This window comes from Amblyomma maculatum, chromosome 2 (assembly GCF_055883805.1).
Source record: "Amblyomma maculatum isolate TAMU_Amacu chromosome 2, ASM5588380v1, whole genome shotgun sequence".
Lineage (NCBI taxonomy): Eukaryota > Metazoa > Arthropoda > Arachnida > Ixodida > Ixodidae > Amblyomma > Amblyomma maculatum.
The window spans coordinates 194,280,249-194,300,921 of record NC_139345.1 but is presented as its reverse complement, the minus strand read 5'-3'; the positions used below and the strand labels follow the sequence as shown (position 1 = coordinate 194,300,921).

The following is a 20,673-nucleotide window of genomic DNA, read 5'->3' as shown; positions in this document are numbered from 1 at the left end:
CGGCTCGTGGAGCAGGGCATCAGACGGTGCATCACTCGATTCAATGAGCTCTACTTGAGGACTGGCGCAGTCAATGATAGCATGATGCTGGGACAGGAAATCCCAGCCGAGAATGACGTCATGAGAACATGTGTGGAGAACGACGAATTCGATGATGTACAAGGCTGCAGCAATGACGACGCGAGCAGTGCAGATAGCTGTCGGCTGTATACTGTGAGCGGATGCGGTACGGAGCGATAGTCCCTCGAGAGGCATAGTCACCTTTCGGATGGAGCGGCAGAGTTTTTGGCTGATAACTGATACAGCGGCACCGGTGTCGACGAGCGCAAGAGTATGAACACCTTCAACGATGACAGGAATAACATTCGCGGGATTAAGACGAGGACTTTGAAATTCGGTCGGATACGCAGTTCGTGCCTCGCGAACTGCGGCGGTTAGTTTTCCGGCTGGGTAGCGGGTCGTCGGCGCATTGACGAAATGGAGCGGCGGCGTGGTGATGGCGAACGACGAGGGCGGAAGTCCGGAGGTTCAGGGGGTGCTGTTGGAGGAGCAGATGGGACTGGGAACTGGGGGGCCAAATAAGGTGGCGCAGGCTCTGCAGCAAAGGCCATATTTATTCGGCGCCTGCAGTAGCGTGTAGTGTGCCCAGAGATGCCGCAGTGGTAGCAAATAGGCCTGTTGTCTGATGTGCGCCATGGAGATCGTGTCGGAAGCAAGGGGTGAGCAAAAGCTGTTGGTGCCGACCGCATAGGGGGCGAAGCATAGGCATATGCTGGCTCAGGCGCTGGACTTGAAGTGACTTCGGCATACGTGCGGCGCAATACTTCAGGAGGAGCCGGCGCGAATGCTGGAGCGTAGCTCAGAGGCGCAACGCCGGACGATGAAACTGTGGGCGTGAGTAACGGCATTGAAGGTGCGACCGGAGCTGGTTGAGGAACAGGATTAGGGAGGACTTCAGATACATGCTGTTGGATTGCATGGCGAAGCTCCGGAACAAGGCCAGTTGTTGACGACTCCTTAACATAGGGCTGCAGGGACAGTTGTCGCGCGACTTCCTGGCGTACAAAAGCCTTGATGTCTTCAGAGAGGCTAGATGACTCCCTCTCCGCGGCTAGTCCAGCAAGTGATGTATGAGGCTGGCGAATCAAAGCACGCTCCCTCCGGAGCTCGTTGTAGCTTTGACAGAGGTCATAGATTTCCTTGACCGTAGTGGGGCCTTTCGCGATGAGCATGTGAAAAGCGCCGTCATCAATTCCTGTGAGGACATGACGTATTTTAGCGGCCTCGGTCATGGTCGGGTCAACGCGACGACACATATCAACAATGTCCTCAATGTAACTGGTGAACGTTTCACCGGGCAGCTGCAGTCGCGACCGAAGACGCTGTTCCGCGCGGAGTTTTCGGACGGCGGGGCGGCCAAAGACATCAGAAAATTTCGTCTTGAAATTCGCCCAGGTGCCAAAGTCCGACTCGTGGTTTCGAAACCACAGATTAGCGACGTCGCTCAAGTAAAAGATGACATTGTTGAGCTTACGGTTGTCGTCCCAGTTATTGTGACGGCTGACCCGTTCGTAAGTGGTCAGCCAATCGTCGACGTCGTCATCGCTGCTTCCACTGAAGGTAGCCGGGTCCCGTTGACGAACGGCACCTGTGCAGGTGACTGGCGGAGGTAGGTGCAATGAAGTCGGCTCCGTCATTGGGGTAGTCAATGTTCTGCTGCGAAGTTCCAGGGCGAGATTGGTACAGGGAACCTCAGATTGACCTCCACCAAGTGAAATGTGGATTTAATGGTTGGCTGGAACGTCTAGCACTGGCAGTACTTCGGGCACAGCAGGGTCGAATTACCAGCCGCAGGGCACAGCTTCAGCGCGAGCGAGATGGGCGCCGGAGACCAGCGATGGTGATGGCGATGCCGCAGCGTTTTTCTCTTCTTTGTCTTCTTTACAATATATATATATATATATATATATATATATATATATATATATATATATATATATATATATATATATATATATATATGACGGAAAGAAGCCAACAGTCGGCGAGGCCAAGGAAAGCGTTGGGGATGGTACTTTGTCTTTTTTTTTTTTTTTAATGTTTACTTGTATAATCGCAGAAATTAGTAATGTATTATGTTTATGGGAAAGATAATTAGACAGAAAGTAGAAGAAAAAACAACGTGCCGATGGTGGGATCCGAACCCACGCCCTCCGAATAACGCGTCCGGTGCTCTTCCAACTGAGCTACATCGGCCGCTGTCCCCCCTGCTACTTTCTTGGGTATTTATGTTGTCTGTATACGAACCTTGAGAGTGTTCACCAGCGCCACCCTCAGCCATAGCGGCGGACGTGGGACGTCCTTTGTTACCGCCAGCGTCACGTAGAACGTGATCAAGAGCGAGGGCGAAAGCTGTGCTAGAACCCTCTTACGCTACCTATGGCTTCAAGACTGCCAGAACCGAGACCCCCGTAAGCTACAAGCAAATCAATCAAGGGGAAATGAGGGGGCTCGTTAAATTACATGACGGAAAGAAGCCAACAGTCGGCGAGGCCAAGGAAAGCGTTGGGGATGGTACTTTGTCTTTTTTTTTTTTTAATGTTTACTTGTATAATCGCAGAAATTAGTAATGTATTATGTTTATGGGAAAGATAATTAGACAGAAAGTAGAAGAAAAAACAACGTGCCGATGGTGGGATCCGAACCCACGCCCTCCGAATAACGCGTCCGGTGCTCTTCCAACTGAGCTACATCGGCCGCTGTCCCCCCTGCTACTTTCTTGGGTATTTATGTTGTCTGTATACGAACCTTGAGAGTGTTCACCAGCGCCACCCTCAGCCATAGCGGCGGACGTGGGACGTCCTTTGTTACCGCCAGCGTCACGTATATATATACTAGTATATATATATACTCAGTCACCCTGACCCGGGAGCGCGACAGGAGCAAGGCTCCCCTGCGCGCCGCAAGCACGTAAGGGCGTGCTGCGGTGACCAAAGGGTTCCTTTGATAGAGAGTGGGAAACCACCGCAAGGTACACTTGTCGCGGATCGTTGGGTCACGATCGACAGGCTCGAGCTACGCTCTCAGGTACGACCCGGAGCAGGCGAACTCGAGTACACGCTGGTCTGCGCCGACAAAGGCCGGCAGACAAGAACCGTAGCGTACGCATATTGCGATGTATCGGAGGGGTCTATCCTGTGGTCCCGCTCGGACGGTCGCGCGAGCGCAGCCTTTGAAGGAGTGGCGTGTTCCCGCCGAAAGGCGCCAATGAGATAAGCCATCGGGACGCAGGGGCGGAGCTGTGGCCGAACGACTTCCGGACATCTCAAAGGAAAGAGGAGAACAACAGGGGAGCGGGCGACGGCCGCGAGAAGGGCAGCCGTGGCAAGCCCAAATCCCACAGGTTTCGGGACATTACTTTTTAGGTCTGATAGATTCAGCTGCACTCTTTGCACCAGTTCCGTAAAGTTCTACAGCTGTGCCGCAAGCGTTCAGCACCTGTTCTAGAAGTTCAGGTGCAGCATCGGCACCATCTACTTACAAACGAATGGTAGAGTGCAGGCCGGGTCATCTGCTAGCCTTGGCGTCGCCAGCAAGCTGCGGCCGGCTGTGTGCAATATCGCGTCAGCGGATGCCAACGTTCCGGTTAACTTAATGAATTTTCAAATATCACATGACAACGAAGTTTTGACATTATTCAGCCGTGATGCTTTCGGCCTGTACTTTGTAATAAACGGCACTTGTCAACGAGAACACGATCGAGTTAGCCAGGGTATCGGTTACGCATACTCAAGAAGTAGACACACGTATGTGGTGTGATGTATGCTGATATATATTCAATCACGACCATATGCGTTTCGATCGCCGGCTGCCGCAAAAGGCGCATATATATGCATTTGCACAAGACGTACTTAATGCGATGTGGTATACTTGAAAATCTTCATGTTTCTTTACTCATTCATGAATATGCGATGCATATATGTACAAAAGCCGACCGCATATGTGGTCGGCTATCTGTGAATTATATTGCCACTCACATCAACCGGCGCCAAAATGCTAAATGAGATCAATTTTCAAACAGCACATCGCAATGAAGCGAACCAGCCTCGATCGATCTATGTGTATGCGCACCATGCGGCAGCTGGCACGAAGCGTAAATAACAAACTTCGATCATGATTGAAGTGAGCATGAACCATAACGCATCACGTGCTTATTTGGTAGACATGGTTTGAAGTACGCGTCGTCGTTTCTTTGGCAAATACGGGTACCGTTCTCGTTGACGAGTGGAATAAGGGTCGCTTCACTATTTATCACAACACGCAATCCATCGTCGCGCAAGCTGTTGTCTGCTTTCATGCGGCGGCTGCAGCTGCACCATTTCGGCACTGACCGCTGAGGAGGTGCACAGTTTTGCTGAACTTTTCGTGAACTCGACCTGCACGACGTCTGCACTTTTTGAAACGAACGGCGTGGTGCAGAGGGCGCCATCTTGCATCGTTGAAACGAATGGTGAAGTGCAACACCACGTGAACCAGTTCACGTAGTGCAGGTGAAACGAACGGACCTTTGATATTATTTCTTTGTCACACCATCATTCTTTCAGTGTTCAGTTGATCACAACTACGCGGCAGACCGCCTCCCGAGATACATAGGTCTTAGAAATGTAATGTCACGAGCGAATCGGATATTACAGAGGCTTTGTCTTTAGCATTTTCCCCCATTCCTTCCCAGCCCAATCTTCTAAGTACATCGACTTATTCGCAGTGTTATCGCTGGAGAAACCTGGCCTCCTGACTGACAGTTATTTTAACGTGATTGCGTTAAAAAGCCCCGTTTTCTTGAAAACCCGGAGTCGTCAGTGTTTTGAAAGAAAAATCACGAGCATACCTACCCCAGGTGGTATCTGGCAGGCATGACTGGGCACAGAATGGTCGCTGGGTTCCGTGTCCTCGAATGCCCTATTTCATCGGTGTTAACAAAAGGGGCAGCGAAAAGGATTTTAATTCTTACTCTAGAAACAAAACTGAACAGTTTTACCAAAGCATTGATCCTGAATAAATTTGCTATCCTTGGTGAGCATCATTGGTATTTCAAACTATTTATTGGAAATCTATCTTTCCAAACTTGTAAATCATACGACGGTGCGCTCTTTTAGGTGGATGTTACGCCAAAGGGAACATCATTTAGTTTTATAGCTCAACGATTAAAGATATCAATAACTGAAATCGAGAATTCAGCTTTTTCATTTTTTGGGGGGTTAGCATTATGTTGCAAAATTGCAGGCCGTCAACACTGACGGCAATTAAATTTTCTTGATCAGCAGTGAGGCTCAAAATGTCTAGTGTCACAAATGCGCATCTCATAGCTCGCTGATTTCGTTTTCACTGATTCCACGTTTATAACGGCGTATGCGAGGATGTCATTTCCACCAAAATCGTGTTAATTTCTTCTACAACAGCAATATGCAAATGGCGTCTTTATTTGATTCACAAAAAATGAAACCTATGACATTTAATAGATGTCTATAAAGCGTGGAAACCAACTCAGCCAGATTGCAGAAGCGTATTTTGGACGTTCGATATTCTAACTAGGAAAGTGACAACAAATGGCTCACATTTAATGTTTATACTTTTTCAGCATGATATTACGCCTTAAAGTCACTAATCACAAATTTGAATAGGTAATCTAAATATTCATTGCTGTACATAATGTTTTTAGTGTATAACTCGCCTGCACAGACGCACTGAAATATCTCGTAAGATATCAAAAAGACGTATTTGAAATCAATAATTTGAAATGCTAGGTACTGTCCTAGTTCAAGTCGTGTGGCTGCGCCTTGTTGTTGCTGGAATGGATAGACATTACACGGAGCTTTGAGAAGCAGGCTACTGATTCTGGAAGAAAGGAAAGAGCATTCGTCTCGCCGGTGCTTTAATTACGGGCCATCATGGCCTCTTGCTTTCCTGCAGCGAGGCGACTGCCAGTCGCAAGCATCCTTGCTGCACGTTCCCATGAGTTAAAAGCAACTTTGCGAGGCTGCATTGGGTTTTAGGGCAATACGTTCGGGAAAGTAGGCCAGAATTTTGTGCTTCTTGACAAAAAGAAGTCAGGAAAAACGTTGACAGTGTAATACATGGAATAATTACTTTTGAAAACGATTTCGGTTTGGTTTATGGTGTTTAACATCAAAAGCGACGAAGGCTTTGAGACACTGTAGTGAAGAGCACCAGATATTTCCACCACCTAGGGTTTTTTCATGTGCACTGATATCGCGCAGCACACAGGTGCTTTCCTTTTCGCCGCCATCGAAAAGCGACCGCCGCAGCCGGGATTCGGTCCCCGCATCCGTAGGCGCAGTAGTGATAGAATCACTGCGTACTGCACCACCACGGAGGGGTGAAAATAAATTCACCTACATTACCAATTACAATCCAGGAAATAGCACAAAAGTAATTAAATTACAGTTGAAATTATTGATCCCAAAAATTGATATTGCATTAGACGTATTTGAGAAAACTAATACATTTACTCTGGAATTACTTTTTAGACTTGATGCATAAACAAAAAGTAAGAAACGGCTTGAACAAAACTGCAGATAGACTCCAGATGCCCCGACACACACATTCTTTCGCCTTCCCTCCAACTGTGCGTCACATTGGCAGGCACCACGCTGCCCTAGCCGTTTCAACCTAAGGGGTGCCACAAAGTGCTGCTCAGTGCTAACTCTGAAGAACTCCGTCGTGTGCTATACCTGCCTCATCGGTGACCCTTTGGAGGAGGTCAGTCCTCATTTCCGCCCTTTCTAGCTGATCCTTTACACTGGCCCAAGACTGCCGCGCTTCGTTTGTACTTTCGAGGCCCCAGCCGGGCATACCTTGTTTTGTTTATAAATAGTAAAGCTGCACTTGTGTAAGCAGTTTCGAAAAGAACTAGATACTTTTGCTACGAAATTACTAAATTAAAGTAATTCATTACATTACTAAATATACCTGAAAATTTATTACATCACCAGTTACCAGAAAAAGTAATTAAATTAGCGTAGTGTTTTTCCATTTTTCTTTTAAGTTATAAAGTTTTTTATTGAGATTCGCAGTAACAAATGATTTTGACTTTACGAATGTGGACCTAGCACTCGGGTTTGGGCCTGAGTAGGGCCTGTCCACCTTGCGGGCTTGGCCGGGCAGATCAGAGCTTCTTCGGGCCCGGGCCGGGTGCGGGCCTAGATATAAAAAACTCGGAGCGGGCTTGGGCGGGCAACAAAAACTTTTACCGGACCCGGGCCGGCCCCGGGTAAATAATTAGGGCTCGTGCAGGTGCTCTAGCCACAACATTCTCTCCGAGGTCATCGACCGAGTCGAACATGAGACTCCTGGACAGGCCTGCACTCTAGACCAACGGATTGCGAGAATGTGTGTGATGAATCATGAGGTCGGCGGAGCCAAAAAAGTGGCTGGGACCCGGCTATTGGGCTATCAGGAAGCAGCTGAATTAAGTCCTCAAGATCTGTGGGCGACGGACTGTACTTAAGCAGCCCACAATCAGTTTTCAATATGCACTATTTTACGCTCCCAATATGTCTCTCATTTGACTTTTTTGTGATCCTGTAAATATGTAGATAAATATCGTAAAATGTCTTGTCTGGCGTAATCATATGCCCATTCCTCCAAACCTCCTACTGCTTACCATCACTTTGGGACTGGACCTGAGGAAATCGACCAGAGTGAAAGCCGAACCGAGGGTCCCACATCTAACAGAGCGCCGTGTTTAATTCTTTCACTCTCGTATTTAACGCCGTTCCGACCCAGTCTCGTGGTGGTTTCTTCACAGGAGAAAAGGAGACAGGATCATTCAGGGAAAATCAACAATATTTTTATTCACACGGTTACAGAGTGCAGTAATATATAGACGGCAACAAATGTGTTAAGACCAACAACAACGCAGTCCTGCGCACTTGAATAGGGTTTTCTCCTCAGGGCACCGCCTTTTTTTCTCCAATCAGCAGAGCACTTCCTGGCTGGCTGTCTTCTCAGTACGAAATCCTTGTTGATGGGGCTTTGCCTTCCCTTTCTTACTACTCTATTTATTATCCCGGCATCGGCGGCAGCTTTTTGATGGAGGCGAAAAGCAAGGCGCCTGTGTGCTGTGCGATATCAGTGCACGTTAAAGAACCCCCAGGTGGTCTATATTTCCGGAGTCCTCCTCTACGGCGTCTCTTATAGCCTGAGTTGCTTTGGGACATTAACCCCCACCAAACCAACCAACCAACCAACTACTCTATTGTTTATCCCGAAAGCCAGAGGTGAGCTGCAGTGCAGAGTTCGCTCGCGCATCCGCCGGCATCACGCGTGTACACAGGTGCCAGGTGTTATCCGACTCCCGAAGGCTGGCCTCTCCCCGCTGGGCTTCCCTGTCGTTTCGCTGTCCGCCTGGAGCACGCGCTGTTCGCCGAGGTTCGATTGCACCGCAGATCCCGCGAAAGTATATATATATATATATACATGACAATAATAAAGGAGACGCTGCGAACACCGACACTCGCTCGTCTCACTGTCTATGTTTGTGGTATAGAATTTCACGGATCGAGGTCTCCGTCGTGGAAAGATTGCCTCGTGGGCGGCAATCCCTGTTCCCTCTTAGATGTCTGCTAAGCTTAGGCCCTGGCCGAAAATGCACACGAGATGAGCGCAGGATCGTGCCAACTCCTCCCTGCTTGGAAAGCCGAGCACAAATGAAAATGGTCTGCAGTCGCTTCTCGCGGTGCCGAACATCTTGGCTCGTAAGTTGGTGGCGGTCCCACAGGAACTCGACGCTTCTGGCAGGACATAGCCAATCTGGACTAAACGACACAACCAGCCAGTGGCGTTCCACGTCTCCAGGTCTTGGTGTAAAAAAAAAAAAAAAAAAAAAAAAATATCTAAGAGAACTGGCAGCTGCTGGTGGGTCAACCGCGAGCGCCTATCGCACGACAGAGTATTGTTCATTATACAAACATACACACACACACACGAACATCATGAAAGGTTTTCGGGAAAAGAAGAATTTTGTGGTCTTCACCCTAGATTTCCCGCTTGTTCCTATTTCAGCTCAGAAGCAGTGACTTACGTTATCTGGTAACTTGGTGTGTGCTCTTCCTTTTTTTTGTACATTAGCTTGAAACAGAATTGTTGCAGAGCACGGCTCCAGCACAGGACGTGTCGATTTTTGCCTGACGTGCACTCCAGCCAGGTCAGATCAGGCAGGTCCCTTCCTCCGCCCATCTGGCATTCTCCTACGAAGCTCGACCACACTTGGCATTTCCTGATTATTATGAATTTATTTACAAATTGCACTCAATTTGGTACGTATCACTCAGAGCGCGGCCCTGAGGATAGCGGCCTGTTTTCATGAAGAACTTGGTCACACATACGTAACAGGCTAGTTTTTGTACCGCCCACACCAGGTGCGGACACTCTTTTTCAAAACGGCTGTATGCATACTCCCTCGCTATTAGCTTCCTGGTTGCGTATAGTATTGGATATTCATTTCCTTGATCATCTCTCCGGCACAGCACAGCTAGCTCCTATTCCCCTGTTGCTCGCATAGAATTGGATTGTGAAAAGCGAGCTATAATCCTGCGACTGTAACACGGGATCATTCGTTGGGGTTTCGTTCCGTGTTGGAAAGGATCTTTCATTCGTGTTGTTTCATATTCGATCTGCTCAGGTTCGCTTTTGCGCAGAGCGTCGGTAAGAGCGCTAGCAATTTCCAAGTAACGCGGTATGTGTTGTCGATAGTACCCATATGAAAGACCGAGAAAAGTCGTCACGCCTTTGTTTTGTTGAAATCGCGAGATGCTTTACCACCGCGGTCTCACCAATGTCATTTTCATCGACAGGGCATAGGTAGCAAAGTTCTGTGCGTCCAATTTAACATTTCGGGGTTTTACTGTCACGCCTTCTACTTAAGCTGAGGACAACCCAGAGGGCTATGGAACGGAATATGGTAGGGCTAACATTAAGAGATAGGAAGCGCGCAAAGTGGGTCAGAGAAATAACTCAAATTACTGACATTCTAGTGGCAATTAAGAAGAAGAAATGGGCATGGGCAGGGCATGTAGTGCGAAGAGAGGATAACCGATGGTCGCTTGGGGTAACAAATTGGATTCCAAGGAAAGGAAAGCGTAGCAGGGGGCGGCAGAAAGTTAGGTGGGCGGATGAGATAAAGAAGTTCGCGGGGGTCAAGTAGATGCAGCTAGCACAGAACCGGGTTAAGTGGAGAAATATGGAAGAGGCCTTCGCCCTGCAGTGGGTATAGTCAGGCTGATGATGATGATGGTGATGATGATGATGACTGTCACGTCGGCGGTTTGTATTCTAATGAGCACCTGACTCAAGTGACATGTAAGTGCTCGTCCCAGCTGTCGTAAAATATGGCTACCTCCTACCCTAACTCTTTCTACTCCCCCTTCCTGGCTCTTCTGCTTCGGAAGCAAAAGCGTATTTAAACCCCTGCCACAGGCTGCCAGTGATGACCACGTTACCCAGGCGAGGACATGTCCACTTGTTGAAACGTCTTGGTTTTCGAACCTCCCCCTCTACCGTCGTTCAGTGCTCTTTCATACTGTGTACCATCTTCTTTCTCTTGTTCTATCCTAGATCGTCTGGGTAAGGCACACAAAAGGCTTCCCGACTTTTAAACACCTTACTCATTAGGCTGGAAAAACAGAACGCCGGCGCATGCCTGAAGCCGAAACTCAGCACCGCCGCAAAACATTCCGAAAAGACTAACGAATGTTGCGTATCCCTGGGCTCTCTCCGAAAGTGGTATCTGCAACTATCCTCGCACAATTAGATCCAATGTCGAGATGAATTTTGATGCACTGACCTTCCAAATCATTTCTTCAATGGTGGGAATGGGAAACATTTGATCTTTCGTGATTGCTACCAGCTTTCTGGAGAAATATTTGATTTGGTGTATTGTGATGGCATTTAACTTTATGTAGTGAATACATAGTCAAGGATCCCTTCCTGAGGCATGAACAATATTCATTCCTGAGCTATAGCACTGTAAAAACAAAAACACCTTTTTGGGCATTTGTCTGATTCAGAACACCCTTACACCCTGAGTCTAGGGTGTTCGAGCCATTGGAAATCACCTCTTGCATGCCAAAGGGGTGCTTTGGTTGGAGAATATGCCTTAGGGTGTTACGGGCAAGCAATATCACCTAACATGCTGGGGGTATATGACTGCGTAACTTCGTAGCCTTTTATACACAAGCGGCGCTGCTAATATAACCCAACACCTAAATAAAGCACCAAAAGTAACGCTAAAATTAAAATTACACACCAGTGCTTTCTAAAAATGAAACAGAAACTGAAACAAAATTTCACCGCCAGGAGGCCGCCGGTAGCTACGAACGCTCTTTTCAAATTTCACAATATGGCCGTTAGCATTGTGGGGTGCGTTTCGACCACGTTTCGGCGAATGCTGAATGTGCTTCTTCGATTGTGTACCCTCGTGAAATGTGTTGCATTTCCCATGCATATGTGTTACAGAAGTGTGTACGCTTGTGTAGTGCCTTCTACATGTGGTGTTCAACGCAAACGGGCATTTATCGTGTCGGCAAGTGTCCGGGCTTCTTTTTGCTTTGCTCAGGCCGAAGGACTGCTGCACCGCTTTATGTTTGAGATGTTCGAAAGAAGAAGGCATGGACGATATTTTTTTCTGTGTGATTAAGAGGTATATGCGCCGACTACATTGCACTCGCGCTGAAATCGCACTGGTTGGTGCGGTGCCGGTGATACGAAGGTGGACAGCGTACTTTGCGGCTGACGCAATCGTCTGTAAAGGTAAGCCTATTCTCACGCATATTGCGCTTTGTGGGAACAGTGTCCTACCGGATTGCTGCATTCTGTGTCTTTTTGTGCCGGAACGCTCCAGAATGTGCTGAAATGAAAACGTGAGACGCGCTTGTTTTCACCTGGCTGCCAAAATGACATCGCACATGTGGTAGATGTCGCGGCGAGTTACGCAGATTTCGCGCAACAACATCAGTCTCAACTTTCTTGAACAGAAATAATGTATGTGCTACGTTTCCTTGCATTTTGTACGCGCAGGAGGTTCACGAAACGATTTTCGTTTCTTGACAGTTTGATACTTGCGCTCAGTTCGCAACGACTCCGTTTTGTTCTACTGTTTCCGTTCGTGCGGCAAGGTCATGTTGGCGTACTACCTTAATTCTCCTAGCACTCTCGACTCCCCTCTCCCCCCTCCTCCCTTATCTCTTAAACTTCGCGCTCGCTCTCCTGAAACCTCTTTCATGCTTCGTCATCTTCTTTCACTCGGAGCGGTGCGACCCCCCCCCCCCCCCTTTTTTTTTTATTTACTCGGAGCATAGGCGCGCACCGTCTTGCTGCTCGGGGAGCGTCCTCCCGCAGCACTTCTGTTTAAACTTTTTGTTCGAGGAGGCTACGTTCGTTCTCGGCGGCCGTTAAGCGCGGATTGTACCGGATGTTGCTATTACAGAGTTTGATTCTGACCAGATGTTTACTTTTTTTTTGTCTTTTGCTTAAATGTACATATGAAGCGGTTATCATAGCCTTAGTCGCATATGTTTACCTTCTTTGCTCATCACAGTGCGCATATTGTAGGCAAACTTGTGACTTACTGTTTTAAAAAATTTGTAATGGATGTGTTGAAAGCAGTTTACTGATTTAAAGGGCCCAGAAAACAATTTGACTTCCATATGCTAACGATGCATGTCTGTAGATTGTCTCTAAGAATTGAAGCCTACTTTTTAAAGCTGCGCGGGGACCCTTAGCTTAGAGATATATTACATATTTTATTGTCATTCAGCCGTGTGCCAAGTTGAGGGAAGGAGGATCATAATTTTTGTTTTCTTATTTTTTATATTAGACTTTCCTTAATATTGCTTGCAGTTTGGCGATTAGTGGCAAAATACTGATGGTTTTTGCAGTTTTCTAACCTTAGTAAATATTTGTATTTGTTGTAATGCCAGTCTTTTTTTTTTTTTTTTCAGATATGTACAAAGGCATCAATTGCCTTAGCTTTTGTACAATGATTTTTAATATTCAGTTACTTGAAACATTGAGTAAAATGAATTCTTTATGGCTACCATTCACACAAACTTGTAGTTCTTACATGACGTCAACATGCTGATCAAGAAGGACGGCAAAGAGGCAGTTGAAATTGGCCTTAACAAGACACTTGTCTTGGTTTTGAAGGACACCATTCGTGCAAGAAAAAAAGGACATTGCCCGGTTGCTCGAAGTATGTTCTGAGGGAATGCGTGAAAGGAGAAAGAAGCGTAAGTATTAAGCTGTTTCCTTCTGTTTGCTGCATGTGTTATCTAATTGGCAGTTATTCGCTAAATGCCTACATTTTTGCCATTTTGCATTGCCTTATAGATATACTAAAAACATGGCTGAGCATCAGAAAGAATAATAAAACCATAACTAGCCTGTGCACTTCTTCATATGTAACAATTTTCGCATTAGCTAAATTTAAATTACCTATTGTTCTTCTCCATTGTAATGGTGCAGCCTTTTCCAATCTGTTCAACTAGTAGCAGAGAATTAGGTGATACTTGATTCAAATCTTCACAAGCTTTGCTAATTTTTGCTGTCAGAAGTTCGCCTTTCAGCTTGCGTGCCTCTACATGTTTTCAATTTTGTTTATTTGCCTTCCTAAATTAGACAATAAATTATCACCTCAAAACTCGGCTGTCTCTTTTTACCTGCAAGGAGGTACGCTATTGTTGTGTTGCTTATTTCTATTGTAGATATACAGACAGTATGCATTCTGCAACTCTTGGCAAACATTGGGAACCAGCCGGGAGCTCTGGATGTTGTTTGTATCATTTGTAAGTTTTCTCTTTGTTATTTGAATATTCAGGAAGCCTACTTGAAACCGACATCATTGCGGATTTTCTTTGTTTCTAAAATGGTTTACAGTCTAACTTGTAATATGTATTAGTGATTTTAATTCAAATAGAAATACTACACAAGTTTTCATCGCAACTGTGAATTCTTTGCTGTGAAAGGATTATTTGCACTGTAAGTACAATCAAGAGCACTTTGAAGAGACTCCTGCCATCACATGCTTACCACGTCATATTGCATACAAGAGTCACCTGATGAAACACTGGTAATGTCAAGATTGGTGCAGTGTGCCATTTGACTAAGCACTGTGCTGCAGTGGACCAGCAATGCTTTATCAGATGGCTCTTGCAGGCAGCTTGGTGGGGTTTAGCATTTGCTGGAAAGGGGTCTCTCAACCTGCTCATGCATGCTAGTACCTAACATGTTCCTAATGTCTGGAATATATAATCTGAGACTGCTTCAAAAGAAATATTTGCCCCAATGTCTTATCCTACAGGCTGCTGAAGGTGGGTAATGCAGTTTAATAGTTGTTTTAAAAAAAAAATGTTGCAATTTGCTAGCCAAGTTTGAAATGATGTAATAATTTTAATCCTTCTGAGATTAGATTTACCACATTGGTTGGGAGAAGATACTGCTGTGTTTCAAGGTTCATGCTGTATAAATATAATGCCTTCAAATACAAATGTTAACATTTCATGCATTAACCATGTGGCACTGTCATAGACATTCTCATTTATAGTAAACATTCTCAATAAATCCAAATTGTTATTTTTGCATTTCAAGTTAGTCAACATATTTTTAATATTCGAACCTTTATTTCAAAGTGCTCAGACTGCCTGCCGCTATAACGATTACAATTTCTTGAACACTTGAGGTTCCTGCCGCCTCTTGAGGCTCGCCACTGATGCATGCATGCAATGCATACAATGTGCTATGTGTGGAAAATGGTTTAACATGCCATGCTTCAGTGTTGACATTTTTTAGAGCTTCTGCTGTTTGGTTGTTTGGTAATGCTCTGCTGTTGCACATGTAATTGTCGCTCAACTCAAAGCTCCAGTGTACGCTTGCAATGAATAATGTGTGATGAAGTTTCAGAACTGCCACATAGAGCAGCGAGAACACTTTTTCCTTGTTACTAAACCTTAAATGTAAACACTTCAGGAAGCATTGCGATGACCTAGGGCTTGGCTGGTTCATACTTAGCACAAGAAGACGTGCAAAAGTTCAGAAATGCATTATGTGTTATGTATTACATGCACTTTTTTTTTTGTAGTGCCCCATCACTAAGTATGCTCTTTCCACGTTTTTTTTTTCGTTTGGTTCTGCAGTATCTACTTGGCCAGTGCAGGGTATGCTGTAGGCCTTGTGTGAAGCCTTCAATTGAGCCAGCTGTTATTATTTCAGTAGTAAACACCGTGCTCCAGTGCTGTTTATTGTTTATTTACATTTTTAACTATCATAATAAGCATTCCAGTTCATGTGAAATGAAAAGTTCGTGGGGCAGCATAGAAGTTCTCTAACCCAGGTGCTTTTGATGAGTGTAGCCATTTTTGTTTGATAAAATAGCTTACATGATCTAAAATTACCATGCAGCAGCATGCTGCATGAATAAAAATGGGGTGACCTTATGTGTTCTCATTTATGACTTGATCAGACTGCTGGCTTTGTGCCTCCTGAACCAACCATAACAGTATACTCTGCATTGTTAACTGTGAGATAACCACCAGTGGTTTCCGATAGGGCCCTTTTCCAGCACACTGCTGTGCACTAAAGGGGCATTGGCGTAATCTAAATATAGAGTAGAAACTATGTTGAATTTGCTCTTTGCCAGGTGCAGTGCATATTTATACAGCTGCTCTGTTACATACTTCTTTCACAATTTTATCAAGGAACAGGAAGAAAAGCCTGCCACGCCGTGCGTCGAATATACTGAGAGCAGCATCAAAGAAGCTGAAGAGCATTTCCTCTTCATTCAGCAGCGGAAGCTTTTTCGAGTCATCGATTCTACTTAGGGTATTGTTCCAATAATGGGTCAATTTTGGCTGTTCAATCTGACATATGACAAGGGGTCCGACAATTTGTGCTGCTTTATAGAGCACCTCTTTTTGGGCGTCTGCGTGTCGAAGCCAAGATGCGCTGCACGACGCTTTATTTCATCGCTTAAGGCCGAATTTTATGCAAGCGCACGCGTTGACACTGACAAAGCATAGGATTAATATTGTGTACTGCGATTATTGTGGCATACGACTAAAAGTTTTGTTGTTGTTTTTTAAGAAATGTCACCATGCTGTTGTGTTCATTGTTCGGTTCTGTTTTTGAAAAAAAAAAATGTATACTTTGTTGTCTGCATTTGTTGGAACTGTTTTGTTTCTTTCATTTTTTTAGGTATTTACGTACATGCCATGTATGTTTTTGCCCGTCTGCTAGGCTCTCGGTGGAGATTGGCAGTATTGTTAAATATATGAGGTTCCATAGCGCGCATCAATGAAGAAACAAAACACAAGTGCCCCCCTGCCCCCCCCCCCTCCACCAGCACCCGAGCACCCACTAGCCCGAACCCTGACACTTCTATGCCGAATAAAAGACTTTCAGTTTCCTTCTGTGTGACATTTTTTTGTAACATGCTCTGTGAATTTGAAAAAACAATCATACTGGCATGGGCCATTCGAGATTTCAAAACAATGGCATGCATCATCTCTTTTACATGCTCATTTGGCATTACAGGTGGTTAAAAAGAATACCATTAAGCTTGATTGCAAGTGTGCACATAGGAAAAGCATTAAGGAACGTGTAGTGGCATAAGTAATTCCTAATTAGGGAAGGCAATATATGGACGTTATCCGCACTGATTTTTATCAAGGGGTGTAAGGGTGCAATGCCACTGCTTCCACCCTGCAATAGGATGTAAAGGTGATGAAAACACCCCAGTGCATTGGCCCCATAGAAGGGTGTTATGACCAACCGAAGCACCATCTTTGAGGGTGTACTGGCACTCTGAAGCCACTTTTTTTCAAGGGTGCATGGGTGTTAGTTATAGACATGCGAAAATACCTAATAAGGTGTTTTTGTTTTTACAGTGTATAATCACTTTAAGCTTCCTTTATGACCCCCATCTCCAACATATATATTTCTTACCGCGCTGTCGAAAATGGCCCCCTTGCTCAGGCGACATTTGGTAAGGCTTTGAAGGTTGAGAAATTTAGCTCCATGTCATGCGTCACTAAGATTGTTTTCCCTGGTCGCTCTGAAAATAGACTTTTGAACTATTGGATCACCTCTCGAAGGTCATGCAACTGATGTGAATCCAGATGATCCGAATGTGCAGTCATCCTCTCGATATTGTCAACTGAAAAAATGCCGAGTGGCGGTCTCCAGCTCTGGTATGTCCTCTGTAATCTCTTCGAACAAGTTCGCAGTCATATTTACGATTGCCTCACGTTCCCTGTAGGGTTTCAAAAGGTCTGCGTGACAGAATTTGCACATATCTCGCTTTCTTGGAGTTTTGACTGCATAACATGTGGCCGATAGTCTTTACAAAAAGACTACCCAGGCCTCCCACTTGATTACTATTTTCCTTTCGAGGGCCTGAGGAACATGACCTTGTCACTTGAACTTAACGACCGCTCTCTCACATTTCAGCCATAATATACTTTAGAATTGTGTCTGCTATAGACGCAATTTTTTTCTCCGCGAGATTCTTAGCGTTGTCAATCCTTTACAACGGTGTCAGGCGTATTCCACCACTGTTGAGTCTTCGCCTCGGCCTTCCCATATCTCTCTCAGCATGACCATCGGCTAGCTAACAATCCTGCCATAAACAATCGCGGCCGGAGCAAACCCTGTAGATTCGTGAGACACTGTTCGATGTGCAAACAATTTAGCTGGAATACAAGCGCCCCAATCTTTGTTGTGTTCATAGCAAAGAGCATGAAGTACACGTTTCATAGTGGAGTGGCTCCTCTCGACACTGTTAGATTGTTGCGTTGCCCACCAAGCTATGAATGCGCTCCGTTCGGCATCGTTTAAAAAATGTGGTTGTTAATGCGCTGGTGAATACAGAACCTTCATCATTCTGCACCTCTGATGGAAACCTTGCGCGCGCGAACACTGACAGCAAACCATCGACCACACATTCATACCGGATGACTGGAACGTCGGAAAGGTGACTCCGTTGCATAAGTACGGAGATAAACATTCGCCACATAATTATCGACCAATTTCACTAACAAGTATTCCGTGTAATATCATGGAGCATGTTATTTACTCTCATCTGGCATCATTCCTTGAATCAAATGCTTTTTTTTTACTGAGTCATCATGGGTTTCGAAAGTTGTTTTCTTGTGAAACGCAGCTTTAACCTTCACTTATGATCTAAATTCATTTCTTGACAGGGGTTCCGTTGTTGACTGCATATTCCTCGATGTTTCGAAGGCGTTTGACATCTCATCATCTGCTTTTTCTGAAACAAAGTAAACTTAACCTTGAGTAACGTTCTTAGGTGGCTGCAGTATTTTCTTACACATCAATCACAGTTTGTCACTGCTAATAACACTTCATCCTTCCCTTCTACAGTTGGATCTGGCGTACCCACAAGGCTGTGTGTTAGGGCCTCTGCTTTTTTTTATATATATATTGTTGCGTGGTGGCATATGGCGAGCAATCACTTACCTGATAACTTATGTTCAATAATAAATTGTACGCAGATGATTGCATTATATACTGTGAAATTAACAGTGATTCTGATGTAGCTCACCTTCAATCGGTTATCAATCATGCCCTCGAATGGACTAACAAGTGGAACATGGAGCTAAACATTAACAAATCCAAGTATATGCGTGTTTCTCGTCGTAAGACCTTATTACCCTCATACCATCTTACCAATAGTAGCCTTGAGTCTATCGCCTGTTATAAATATTGTTACGAGGCACAACATGAGGTTACAAGGTCGTAGCCACAACAGTTCGCCGTCAGGGACACACTCGCATGACTGTCCAGAGCATAGCTTCAGCGTCTTCGTTCTTCACCGAGTCCAGCACTTCGTCGTCGTCAGTGACTGCGTACCTTAACAATCCCCCCCCCCCCCCCTCCCCGGCGCCCCCGCGGGAGATGCATAGTCCCGGTGCGTAGACTGCACAGGAGAGCGCGAAATATAAGGTTTGAGACGGGCGACAAGCACGATTTCTGGATGATGGTTTGTAGAACACCTGCGGTTCACAGGAATAATCTCGTACGTAACGTCGGTAAGTTGCCGCAAGACGTGGTAAGGGCCCACGTAGCGGGGCAGACGTTTCTCGCACATGCCTACACGTCGGGATGGGAGCCAGAGGAGTACGAGGGAGCCAGCAGGGTAGTAGGCGTCACGGTGCTGCCGATCGTAACGGTGCTTTTCAAAACGCTGGTACGCATCAAGCCGGTCTCGAGCAATATGACGGGCGGCATCAGCGCGGGTGATGCAATCAGAAACGTAACTGCAGGATGAATCGTCAAGAGGCAGGAAGGTGTCGAATTGAATTAGAGGGTCGCGGCCGAAGAGTAGATAAAAGAAAGAGTATCCGGCGACATCATGCCGTGAAGAGTTATAGGCGAATGTTATGAAGGATCTCTCAAGTCGCGCTTCTTCATTTCGGCCAGGGCATGTGCAGCGCTGGAAAAGCCAGGGCGTTAGCGTGCACGGACGGCAGTATCCATCGAAAGCAATTACCTTGGCGGCGTCTTCATCGTCAATAGCTAGAAAGTATTGACTATACAATGTCCTCTGCCTGCAGCTGAACTCCCCGACACTTTGCTTGAGTGAGAGCAGAGCTACGTAGACGAAGCATTTGTAACTTACTCTCTCCACCACGCAGTTCAGTTGGCCGGCCTCCATGGTGTTTATACTTCGTCTTACAAGATATTTGTAGCTCTGGGAAAGGCAGAGGAGCACTTGCAATTGTACTCAAAATATTATCTCGCCCCTGCGCACTATAATAGAGAAATGTGCTCCTACTGTCACCCTCGCCGATTTTGGGGTGAAGCGCGTAGGAGCACAATTGCCTATTGTAGTGTGCGTGATCTTGATTGCACAGGGTACCTCTGCCTTTCGCAGTGCTGCAAACATCTTCTGAGACGAAGTATACTTTTGAATGCAGTTTCAGTTCCGCGGCAATAGAAATGCGCATTTGACAGCTTACTTTTGGGAATCTATCTTCTTTTTTTTTTTTTTTGACTAGGGCTCGCGCAGACTTCTAATTAGTCGTTACTGACGGGGAGCTAAAATAAAGAAACAAAAAGAATGAATTCAAAGTGGTTCTGATGCGGGTTCTTCGATTTACGGCGGACATTGGTTAAAAATAGGAGCGTAGGTAGCATAGACCAACACATCCAGCTCCCATCCAGACGCCCAAGCAAGGAGACGTACCAGGTGTCGAAGCAACCCCTTTGCTCTAAATCTAAAGTGATCGCAGCGTACGTGCGATGAAGTATCAGGAAGGTTTTGATCGTGATCCCATGGCATGACGAAGCCACCAGCACAAGACACTCCACATAAGCGTATGATCGCATCATCTCGTCTATTACGCGCCTGCCTCTCCAGATTCATTCCAACCGCTCCCGACACTGCACTGCGCTTTTTTATTATGTGTTTTACAATACCGAAGTTAAAAAATAAAACATTTCTGTCCCATCCTTGCGTTCTCATATTATGATTGCACTGACATCCTCCAGGATACGTTATTAAAGAGGGTGGTTGCTTCTGCTGCTTACGCATTTCCCGAATTGACCGGAGGTAAGGTGGTCGCCACAGGTGGCCTATAT

The 20,673-nt window shown here is 45.8% G+C and overlaps 1 long non-coding RNA gene across 1 annotated transcript; it reads left to right on the top strand.

The window, feature by feature from the left end:
- The first annotated feature begins 11,790 nt into the window (after nt 1–11,790).
- On the top strand, nt 11,791–13,863 carry LOC146200811 (uncharacterized). Its single transcript, XR_014704851.1, has 3 exons — nt 11,791–11,829; nt 13,135–13,307; nt 13,782–13,863. It is a non-coding gene; the product is annotated as an uncharacterized LOC146200811 (long non-coding RNA).
- Nucleotides 13,864–20,673: the final 6,810 nt, after the last annotated feature.